The sequence below is a fragment of the Engraulis encrasicolus genome, chromosome 22 (assembly GCF_034702125.1).
Source record: "Engraulis encrasicolus isolate BLACKSEA-1 chromosome 22, IST_EnEncr_1.0, whole genome shotgun sequence".
NCBI lineage: Eukaryota > Metazoa > Chordata > Actinopteri > Clupeiformes > Engraulidae > Engraulis > Engraulis encrasicolus.
In genome coordinates, this window is record NC_085878.1 from 21,511,002 (window position 1) to 21,523,501 (window position 12,500).

The window sequence follows — 12,500 nt, forward strand, 5'->3', positions numbered from 1 at the left end:
ACACACACACACACACACACACACACACACACGCACACACACACACACACACACACACACACACACACACACACATGCACGCACACACACACATGCATCTGTGCAAACACAGATGTGCTTTTCATTGACCTCTTAGGCATCCATTAATCTGAAGAGCATTGAGACTGTGTGTGTGTGTGCGCGCACGCCAACACGTGTGTGTGTGTGTGTGTGTGTGTGTGTGTGTGTGTGTGTGTGTGTGTGTGTGTGTGTGTGTGTGTGTGTGTGTGTGTGTGTGTGTTGTGTTTGTGTTCTTTGGCTTTCTTATAGTCTTATAGCATTCTACATGTGAGACTTCTTACCGCGCGAATAGACCAGGCGCGTTGCGATTCAAGCGACAGAGTGCAGCAGCAAGCGATACGAGCGATTGAGGAGATTAGAGTATGTCCGTACAGGCAGAAGGCAAAGCATTCAAGCATTCCCATTGGCTGTGGTCACTGACTTCCATACAGTCATTGGCTGTCGCGGCTTGTCGCCGAACCGCGTCATAGAAAGTTGAAAGGATTTCAACTTCAAACTGTCGCGCTCGTCGCGCAAATCGCTCTAGTCTCCAGAATCGCTTTTGTCGCGCGACTCAATACAAAGTCAATTACTTCCATCGCTCGCCTCGCTCAGATCGCCGCTGGTGTATTTCTGCGGTTACACTGTGCCTGACTTATGCCACACATAATGTACACATGCGCAAACGCAGGCACACACACACACACACACACACACACACACACACACACACACACACACACACACACACACACACACACACACACACACACACACACACACACACACACACACACACACACACACACACGTTGTCCCAGGGACCATGTGTCACTAGCTGATTTGGAGTCCCTATCTGCAGTGAGTATGCATTCTCACAGTATTCTGTGAGCATGCAAAATTGTTTTCATGCTCTCTTATTTGAAAAATCCATGCCTGCATGCATGAGTCCTGTGCCAATATCTCACATGAAGAACCTCTCTGATGCTCACTGCTCTCATTTTACATGCAGACTATACTGATATAAAAAGCCACTTCCTCCAGTTTCCCTCACAGTAGACTCTTTCACTCAAATGTTTTTTTTTTCTTTCCCGCTGTTTTTCTCTCCTTCTCTTCTCTGCCCTCCTTTGTCTTCTCTCTACCCCCACCCCCGCATCCCATACCCAACCCTATGGCTCCTCCCTCTCTTCGTCTGTGAAGACCCCATCAGTGCCCCCCATCATGCCCAGGGCATCCCAAAAAATGTCTATGGGTCAGTGACGTTTTAGTAGTAGCACACGTCAGGGAAGTGCAACCACAGCTAATGCCACTATTGTATAGTATTATAGTATTATAGTATTATAGATTAAATGTCTTTTTTTATTATTAGTGGATGATCTAAGAAGCATATTTATTGCAGTACATTAATAATTATCAACTACTAATTAATTTATGGGTATTAGCAGTGGTGGCACCACCTGACGTCAGAGCCCAAAAAAACGTCATTGACCCATACACTCTTTAGAGTTGCTGTTACATGTAACTCTAGTAATTATTTCAAAGTGTAATAGAATTTACAGTGGAAAGAGACACATTGTATCTCTGCAGCAGGACTTCTACTCTTTCCACTATCTGCTGCGCCTTTGTCCTGCACCTGGCCTCAGGGAGGTAGGATGTGCATATGTAACAGAGGCCAACTACAAACGTAGCAGAGTGTGGCGTGGAACGGTAGTAAACCTCCCTCCTGAAGCCTCATACAGTGAAGTAGCGTTGGGCTATCAGACCGGCTACTTAGCTCAGTGCGCTCGTACTGTGATTCCCATTGCCGAACCGATTTGTAGTTGAGGAGGTGGCAGGTTCGCGCCCCGAGGGGGACAAACTGTGCAGCAACACCTCTGTCACAGTGGTGCCGTTGACCCGGTATGGAAGTGAGGTTTAGAGGGGAGAGTGTAACTGAGGCCAACTAGCAGAGTGTGGCGTGGAACGTTAGTAAACCTCCCTCACAAAGCCTCAATACAGTGCGGTAGCGTTGCGCTATCAGACCGATCAGATTCTCATCCAGGCACTGCTGACAATGTGAGTCACACACAATTCTCTTGGTATATACTGTACCTAGTATGTGCATTGTGTTTCAATGGCTGCTGTCAATGAAGTTGATGCTGCAGGTGTCATAGCATAGAGAAAGTCTGAGAGCATGTGGTGACCATAACCATAAAATATCCAAAACCATAAAATGATGTCTGTAAATTCTATTGAACAAAGCCGACAAGGGACAAAGGTTTCGGGTCAAGCCCATCATCAGTGTTCCTAGTTTGTTCCCAAACTGGGAACACTGATGATGTACTAGCCCCAAAACGTTTGTCCTTTGTCTTTGTCGGCTTTGTTTAATACAGTTTTGATTTTGCATTCAGCTCTTGTGTGCGACTCCTTTCTTCCTGTTCGCCATACTGTTTTTTGGAATTACGCACCGAGCGGAACCCTCAGAAAAAGACATTGGCACGGACGCCACCCACCAATTCTATTACACATTATAAATGTAACTTTAATTAACATCTACTGTACAATGACTTCATATACTATAGTATGCCCTCTACCCCACTTCATCAATGCGCGCCACCAACGCTCCCCAAAAAATCACTGACTAGTCGTCTTAGGGTGAGGCTTCTAGGCTGTACTTATCCCAGTGAGACACTGCAAAGCCTCTCACACATACACACTTCAAAGTACTATCATCTGTGTGTGTGTGTGTGTATGCACGTGCTTGTGTGTGTGTGTGTGAGTGTGTGTGTGCGCGTGCGTGTGTGTGTGTGCATGTGCATGCGATGCGTGTGTGTGTGTGTGTGTGTGTGTGTGTGTGTGTGTGTGTGTGTGTGTGTGTGTGTGTGTGTGTGTGTGTGTATGAGTGATTGATTGAGTTTGTGCGTGTGTGTGTGTGTGTGTGCGCGCGCGCGCGTGCGTGTGTGTGTGTGTGTGTGTGTGTGTGTGTGTGTGTGTGTGAAAGAGAGTGGGTGCGTGCGTGCGCTACTAGTCTCCACTTGCAAAGGTGGTTTCAAGGAAAGCAAGACACAGAATTACAGTGATCACCATCCTTTCTAGCCCTCCTCCTCTTGCTCTCCCTCTCCACCCTTCTCTTTTCTCCCCTGCTGCTAATCCTCTCAACTTCAGAGTTCAGAGTTGTGTGTATGTAGGCCTATGAGAGAGAGAGAGAGAGAGAGAGAGAGAGAGAGAGAGAGAGAGAGAGAGAGAGAGAGAGAGAGAGAGAGAGAGAGAATCTGTTCAAGGAGAATCTACCAGAGGAATTAGACAGGAGTATCTGAAAGGGGGGCGGGGGGTGCAGAAAAAGAAGTGAAGGGAGGATGAAGCTTTGTAATTTCACACTACTGTTGATGTAATTACATCTGTAAGGGTACTTTTACTTCTATTTATACAACTCTACATGTACCCACACACGTGCTCACACACGCAGACACAAAGTGTTACTTTTACAGAGATAAAGGAACTGGAAAACCTGAAACACTTGTGCATGGCATGAGCTTGTCATTCCTCCCGACACTAAGTTACTAAGATGTGGGTGCACAGAAATCTATTTATATCGATTTATTTATATACCTATGTTGGAAATATTCGTTGCTGTGGTCTAAATTTGCTCTGTGAAATAAAATGAGCTCTGTGGTATTCCACATTGTTTTGTAAACAGTAGCCTATAGCATTGTAACCCTATTGAATTCAATACACACCCCTCACTGGAGTCCACACTTGCTACGTGTACATGATGTTTTTGAATCGGATCTAATAGATCGGATTTAAGTAGATCGGATTAAGAGTTATTTTGCGACGTGTATACATGGCAATTTCACTTAAATGCGATTAAACGTCTGGGGAAAATAAAGCATTGCGATTGGACTGAGGACGCACGTGCTGAGTGAGCCAAATAAGGCGTGGGGGCGTGGTCGCCAAACCTCCGGGGAACTACTGGGACACAAGCTATCTTCAGCCCGAAAATGAATTCCCTCAGTGGACTCAAGGCTGGTAAAATCCCCCTTGGGTCTGGTTCTTTCAAATGCTAGTTAGCACCCTCCTAGCTTAGAAAAACGAACTGGTGAAAGGGTGATGTGGAGTAACTTTGTTGTGCTTAATTACTTCGTGGGGCACTTTTACATCAATATATGGAAGCCACAACATTTATAGTCGCTTAGGGACTTTAAATTAAGCAAAACTTTCATGTGAAAATCAACAGGAAGTGCCGCCATCTTTTTCTCACTGACAAAGAGCACGGGCTCTTGGCGCCATCGTGTGGTCAGCGAGCATGCGTGGAACGACCGGATTTATTGTAATTCTGATTAAAAGGTTACATGACAGAGGAACGTGTTTAATCGGATTTAAAAGAGGAATAAACCACCCACTTTAATCGGACTTAAGTTTAAATCGGAATAAACTTAAATCCTGTTCGGTAAGTGTTTACATGATGTTTTAAAAGTGGAATTAAGTTTTAATGAGATTTAAAGTGAGTTAAATCGGATTTAAATGCCTCATGTAAACGTACCAAATGTGAGTTAGTTCCTAAGTTGTAAACCCAAGCGCTGTTGGGGTTCAGGAAGTAGCGGGCGCTGTGGTTACAGAAGTGTGGATGAGTTCGTTGAAAAGTGAAAACCTTTGGAGTCCTGTGGAACCTAAACCTAAACCACCGGTGGCCGGCAATGGTGTACTGCGGTGTAGATGTCAGGCTCGCTGCCAGATGTGCTCTTAAACGACGGAAATATGTCGCACTCTCCAGGATAACTCTCCGCCCCTTTCCCCTCGCTCGGGGTTGAGGAACTCACAGGGAAATCGCAAAACTCCCGGACAGTCAGCATCGGGCACGCGCGCGCAACTCGCCTTGGTCCTGTCCCGTTCGGACAAATCTGTCACAAATGAACGAGAACATTACGTCGCGAATAACTTGAAGTCTGGGTATGAAATGGCATGTTCCGGTGGTCAACTTGGCGTAGGAAGCCGGGGAAAGTTGCTTCATTTAGGAAGAACTTGATTATTCAGACTGTTTGTTGGGGGTAGAAAGCTTGCCCAAGGCGAATGGGGTCAGGAGGAAAGCCACAGCGGATATTGCTCAGTCCGCTAGACTGAGGGATCATAACGGCGGGAATATGTGGAAAGAAGAATATGATATTCACTTCGACTTTCTGTTGGAAATTCTGTAAGTTGCTAGACTCCATAGCGAAAACGGTAACGTATTGCCTTGTATGTAAACAATCTGAAAGAGAACCTATTGAAATTGGCTCCCGTGATTACAGTTTATGGTTTCCCAAGGGTTATAGGTTAAACCTAGATTTTTTTTTGACGTGCTATGCTTTTAAAACAGTCAATGTTACAGTAGGTCCAATAGGGGAATTTTAGGGAATTGTGAATAATGTGAGCATTCATTTTGTAATGTATTTGAATAGCACCACATTGGCTACAATCTGCCACTGGGACATCAAGATACTAATGAGTTGTGTAAACGGCTACACATTGTGCGTGCCTGTGTGTGCCTGTGTGTGTGTGTGTGTGTGTGTGTGTGATGTGGTTCATATGATATTGTGGCATTGGCCATTGAGGGATTCTTGAATTTTTTAACTAATTAAAATACACACGAAAAAGACACCCCCCCGAGACACGCACACACACACACACACACACACATACACACACACACACACACACACAAACACACATACACACACACAGACTTAAATGCACATGGAAGTTTTTATGTTGGCAACTCACCTCATCTCCACACCCCATTCAAGACACACCCATTGTTGGCACATAGGCGTCTGCGAGAGTGATAAAATGCTAGAAGGAGAGATAAAACGATGCAGGGGGCACACCCCTGTTAAAAAAACGAATGAAATGACTAGACGATCAGGGGAGGTAAGGCCCGGCCTATGTGAGGGAAAAGTATAGAGACATGAAGTGGGCAAGTAGAAGTTAGAAAAAGAGAGGATGATCAGCTCTGAGAGAAGGAAGGATAGAGATCAGAGGAGAGAGAGAGAGCGAGAGAGAGGCCGGGGATGAAGAGGGATTAGTCATGAGTCATAGACAAGCAGTCTCATGCCTCAGCTGCCGACTTCACCAGAATATGAGTTCAGGCAGAAGTTTGGTGGCACGCGAATGTGCTACTGCGCTCGCATATGCACACTCGCACAAACATGTACACACCATTCTCAGCATGCTCTTAATGCATATAAAACAAACACTCACACAGCAGATGAAGGTCACCATTAGATCTCTATTTGCTCTTCTCAAGGGTTTTCCTCAGCAATGTATAGTTAGTTATAGTGGGTAGTAACACCTCCCACCTTGAGGTCCTTTGAAAAGATTTTTGGGAAGTTGCTCTGATAATAATTAGCCATACACCAACTACTCCATACCTAAGCTTGCCGCACTGGTAGTGCCTTATTGCAAACCAACTATTTACCTAATGTACAGTCCCAGGAAAAAGTTTGTATACCCTCTGAAATTACTCACATTTCTGTCAAAATTGGTCTTAAAACATGGTCTGATCTTCCTGGAAATCACAAGAAGGAACAACCAGAGTCTGCTTTAACTAATTCAACCCAAACATTTACAAGTTTTCATATTTTCATTGGCCATAACATTTAAACATTCACAGGAGAGCAAGGCATAAGTAAGTACACCCTTGCATTCAATAGGTTTTAACCCTAAGTTAATCGCAATAACCTCAACCAGATGTTTCCTGTAGTTACAGATCAGATTAACAAAACAATCTGGATGTATCTTGTCTCCCTCTTCTTTAGAGAACTGCCTCTCGTCGGCAAGGTTTCTGGGATATCTGGAGTGCATAGCTTTCTTGACTTCATGCCATACAATCCCAATTGTTTTTTGTCAGAGCTTTGACTGAGCTATTCAACAATGAGTATTTCATTGTTATGAAGCAATTCTAAAGTCAATTGCCTCTAAAATATGGGTTGTTGTCACATTTCAGTACCCATCCTCTGGTGTGCTTCAACTGTGTGACAGAGTACCTCACATTTTTTCTGTAAAATATCGCAATAAACTTCTGAGTTCATTGCTCCACTGATAATAGCAAACTGACAAGGGCCTGAGGCAGCAAGGTAGCAGCATATAATGATGCTCCCGCCACCATACTCAAAAGTGGAGATGATGTTTTGGTGAGGGTGTGGTTCTCCAGTTCTCCTCCCAACATGATATTGTGTGTTCCCCTGAACAATTCAACTTTGGTTTCAACGTTGGTCTACAGAATATTTAGCAGTAATTCTATGAAGCATATAAATGCTTTTTCGCAAACCTCAAAGGTGCAGCAATATTTTTTTGGACAGAAACATCATTAATTTTAGATTGGCAGAATGAACCCCATTTTCAGCTATTCTTGGTTACATCTCCTCTTCTGAATATGGTGGCGGGAGCATCATTATATGCAGCTACCTTGCTAACTTGACAGTTTGCTTTTATCAGTGGAACAATGAACAAGTTTATTGTGATATTTTACAGAAAAAAAACGTGAGGAAGTATGTCTCACAGATGAAGCAAACAAGAGGATGGGTGCTGAAATGTGACAACAACCCATATTTTAGACGCAAATCGACTTTAGAATGGCTTCATAACAGTCAAATACACATTCTGGAATAGCCCAGTCAAAGCCTTGACAAAAAACGATTGAGATTGTATGGCATGAAGTCAAGAAAGCTATGCTCTCCAGATATCCCAGAAACCTTGCAGACTAGAGGCAGTTCTCTAAAGAAGAGGGAGACAAGATACATCCAGATTGTTTTGTTAATCTAATCTGCAACTACAGGACAAGTCTGGTTGAGGAATTTGCAACTAACTGAGAGTTAAAACCTATTTAATGCAAGGGTGTACTTACTTGTGCCTTGCTCTCCTGTGAATGTTATAGCCTTATGGCCAATAAAAATATGATAACATGTAAATGTTTGGGTGGAATTAGTTAAAGCAGACTCTGATTGTTCCTTCTTGGGATTTCTGGGAAGATCAGACCATGTTTTATGATCAATTTTTACAGACATGTAAGAAATTTCAAAGGGTGTACAAACTTTTTCCTGGGACTGTACTTGCCATGCCTTGGGTACAATATTGCACTGTACTTTCAGATTTTTCCAGATATAAGGGTACCAATATCCTTTACTGTATGATGCCACATAGAAGGTAACATTGTCTTTCATGATACCTAAGAGCAGACATCAGTCCCTGTTGCCAAACTCAAGCAAGGTGGCCAAATCTGGCCCACTGGGTCATTTTATTTGGCCTGCGAGATCATTTCAAATGTCACATTACAGATGGCCTGCGGCCTACACCATTAATAGCCTTATAACATGACTTGAGTGTTAAATTTGGGGTGTCACACAAATGTAATCGGTCCTCTGTAACATCTCACACTCATGCAACAGAGAGGCAAATGCACATTGTGATGATGTACATTTGATCATACATTGAACTATGATTAAGTGCGTGAATTTTGAGTCTGAATTTGAGTGTGATACCCCTGCCTTAATCTGGAAAATAGGTATTCCCGATGCTGCATGCTTAGGCCCTGAGTTCACATCTCTGTGTGCCCCATCCACCTTGAGTAAGATGTGTCCTGTGGGAAACACTGCCACCTACACAGTACCCATGGAAACCACTCTCTTCAATAGATTATCGCAAAACTGATCAATCGCTCATTATTGATCTAAGGAGCAGTTACGTCTGTTATTGATTGTCCCTGACTGATTGAGTGTAAACGCTCACAGCTTGCAAATGTGTGTAGACTGATCTAATCGATGGACTTTATAATAGGCTACTATGAAATATGATTGGCCACGGATAACTATGAGTCACAGACACTGAGTATTGTAATTGGTCAATTATGGGACCTTTGTCCCTGCACTGGACATGCTAATAATACAAATAGGTAAACAATGGAACACTTAACACTATAGATATAGAGGATACAGCAGTATACAGTAGGCTATGTAGGACTGGCAATCCCGGTTTCAGAAAGAAAAAGCCCTGCCAGAAATGTGATCCAAATAGTTGTGAGGTGCGCCCACATCCCAAAAAGCAATTGGGTGCAGGATATAAAAGAAAGCACATGGAAAAAGGAAGAAATATCTGCACACCACAAAAGCTCCCTTGTCGCGACTTAATAAATGAAAACTTGGCACCGAAATTTGATCCAACCAGCTCTGAATCTGCTAATTCTAATGGGTACAGGTAAACCACCAGCCACCTGTGTTGAAAGGAAACTGGGGCAAGATGTTTCCTTCTGAACCAGGGTTTTGTCAGCTCTACACAAAATAAACAATGAAAAGTTCACGCACAAACATGCACAATACAACACAACATGTGCATACAGCCTAGCTGTCACGACCGTAAAGCTCCTGGCCAAGCTGATGTGCTGGATGTAGGTCTTAGTGTGAGATGTCAAAGACGTCTATGAAGTTGCTGTGGATGGATATACCATCATACCGCTCATTCAGATAACGTCCGCATTGTAATTTAACCCGTTAAGACACACATTACAAATTTGCTGTGACTAGGATGGCAATGACCAATTCATAGTGCAATACTAAAGGCCCTGTGTTAGGCCTATGTCATAGTAGTGAAGTACTGTGGTAGTTAACTTTTCAATTACTATTACAGCGTGCCATAGGAGGTATGGCGTGCATTATGGGGCTACGCGAGAACTCCTCACTCACATCAAGGTGTTATGCCCAATGATGACTGCATGGAGTTCTCAAAATTTGGGGATCCCTGAAATGGCAGAAATAGGCAGACTTACCGGACTGTCTGGGTCGTAAAGTTTTGTACAGCATCTCAAGAATGAGTCTATACCAGTGGTTCTCAAACTTTTTGTGTGTACCACCTGAGAAAATATTGAGCTCTCCGAGTACCACCTTGACCTACCAACATGAGAATATCGCAGTAAAGGCCTTCCATATTCAGTTTTGGCCTTCACTATTCACCATTTTACTACAATACAGTAGAGGTTCATAACGGCATCAACATCTGTGGTCACATTCAGTGCAAGTTTGTTTTTAAATTTCTTGCTTGCCTAGTTACTTTGTATTCTGAATTATGTTTTCAGATTCATACAGTTCAATATTACAAAATGTGAGACCAAAGAGACATTTTCAACTGCAACAACTTCATCAGCCTTCAAATCAATGCACAAAAAATGAATTCTTCCAAGTACCACCAGAGATGTCTCAAGTACCACCAGTGGTATGCGTACCACAGTTTGAGCTTGTGACCAGTCTTGTCTGGTCATCATTTACATGTTATTCTGTTGTTATTGCGCACCATATTTACATACACATTTGTCAGAAAGACACACAAATATAAACACACACACACACACACACACACACACACACACACACACACACACACACACACACACGCCCTGGGCTGCTGGCTGCTATGGTTACCGCCCATGGCAGTGGTGCCTTATTGGGTTTAGTCGTAATGAGATTCCCTCTAATCGTATCAAGACAAGAATCTGACTCATCCTCCCTAGAAAGACCACACCACCACACCACACCAGACCAGACCACACTACATCACATCCAGCCCTATGGCCAGCAGGACCCACATGAAAGCCTTCATCGTTGCTTGCAGAACATGCACACACACCTATAGACACACGCATACACGCACGCACGCATGCACACACTCACGCACACACGTATACATACACGCATGAACACGCATACAAAACATGCACAAGAAGACACACACAGCATGCACACAATATAAACTGATAAAACTGCATGCACACCTACTTATTAGTACATATAGGGCCTACAGTGTAATCATGCATGCACAGGTAAAATGTATGGAAATATGTGTTAAGCCATTTTCTCTCCAATGTCTAATTTGTTCTATTTTCAGCTGTGCTTTGGTGTTGATTACAGATTTGCCATTGTATCACCAAATATGTGCAGCGTTGTCATACTGTATGTCATTCCTTTGTTTCTGTAAAGCAGCATTCCAGCATATTTGGAAATAAGCTCCTTTTACATCTCCCATAATTGCATTTGACCTCTCCCATGCACTTCCAGCTGTTCTCTGAGTTTGGCAAACCAAATTCTACCTACCAGCTAGGATATAAAATTCAAGTCTATGGGACCAGCCGCCCGTATCTAGCTGGTCCCATGCCATTCAATAATAATTGCTACCTGAAGTTGGGACTATAGGCAATATACCAAGACTAAAACCGCATTCACATACAACACTTGCTTCTCGCTCACTCGCCTACTCGCCAATCGCTCATGGAACGTTCGCTAAACTTTCGGATAACTGACAATACTTCTCTCTTGGGCATTGCCAGACAAAGCAACACCTTAAGACACATCTCTTCCTGGAGGCTTATGGCTGCTAGTTCCACAAGCACTTTCACTTACATACATTCACACACATGCTCACACACTGACACGCACACACTCACACTTTCCTACACGATATTCTGTGAAGCGACCTTAGGTGTTTTGAAAGGCGCTATATAAAACGAAAGTATTATTATTATCCAAACTCTGTGTTCCAAATGGTTACTCGCTTACTTGCCTCGCTCAAAGTTAACGTATTTTTAACTCAGAATTTGCCCACATCGCATCACTTGTACTCTGCTCGCCTCTTCGCTCTGCTGGAACACATAGACATTCTATTGACATTACGCACTGAGCAAGTATTTAGTAGCGATGTGTCTAAACGTAGCATAAGAGAACAGCTCGAAGAACGTGGAAAGGTAAAACTCAATTGCTTAGCTCAATGGGAGGTGCAAAATGAGCAGATTTCCAGAAATGGTGTTCTGTCCCTTTAATATATTTGTGTATGTAGTCTTTGAAGGTAGCGCAGGTCTGATAACATAACCTCTTTCAACAACTCTCTTTCCCGTCTCCTCCCACCACACGCACAGCACACGTACAGGCACACACACTCAGGTTGACATACCAGTGGATCAGAGCTCATTGTGTGTAATCGGCTACTGTGAGCCTGAAGAGTATCAGTTACTGAGGGTGGCACCAGACCTCCGGGATTCACTTAAGATATTATCTGCACACATGCTGCACACACACACACAGACACACAGAGATACACACACGCACACGCACACGCACACACACACACACACACACAGAAGTATACACTCACATACTCTCTCTCTCTCTCTCTCTCTCTCTCTCTCTCTCTCTCTCTCTCTCTCTCTCTCTCACACACACGCACACACATTTTATTCTCACAAACAAATATGTGTGCTGATGTTTACTTGAACCTCCATATAAACACAAACACACATATACACACACACACACACACACACACACACACACACACACACACACACACACACACACACACAGTTACAAAGCTAAAACGAAAATGAAAATTAAAAACACACACCCTTAAGTCATTGGTTTTAGTCATAAATGGACTCCCATAGACCTGCTCATGCATGCACGCCCAGC

At 43.5% G+C, this 12,500-nt stretch overlaps 1 protein-coding gene across 1 annotated transcript in view; it reads left to right on the forward strand.

Moving 5' to 3' along the window:
* The window catches only part of psd2 (pleckstrin and Sec7 domain containing 2), a 54,812-nt gene that overhangs the window by 21,973 nt on the left and 20,339 nt on the right, over window positions 1-12,500 (forward strand). The gene's annotated exons all lie outside the window — the stretch shown is intronic.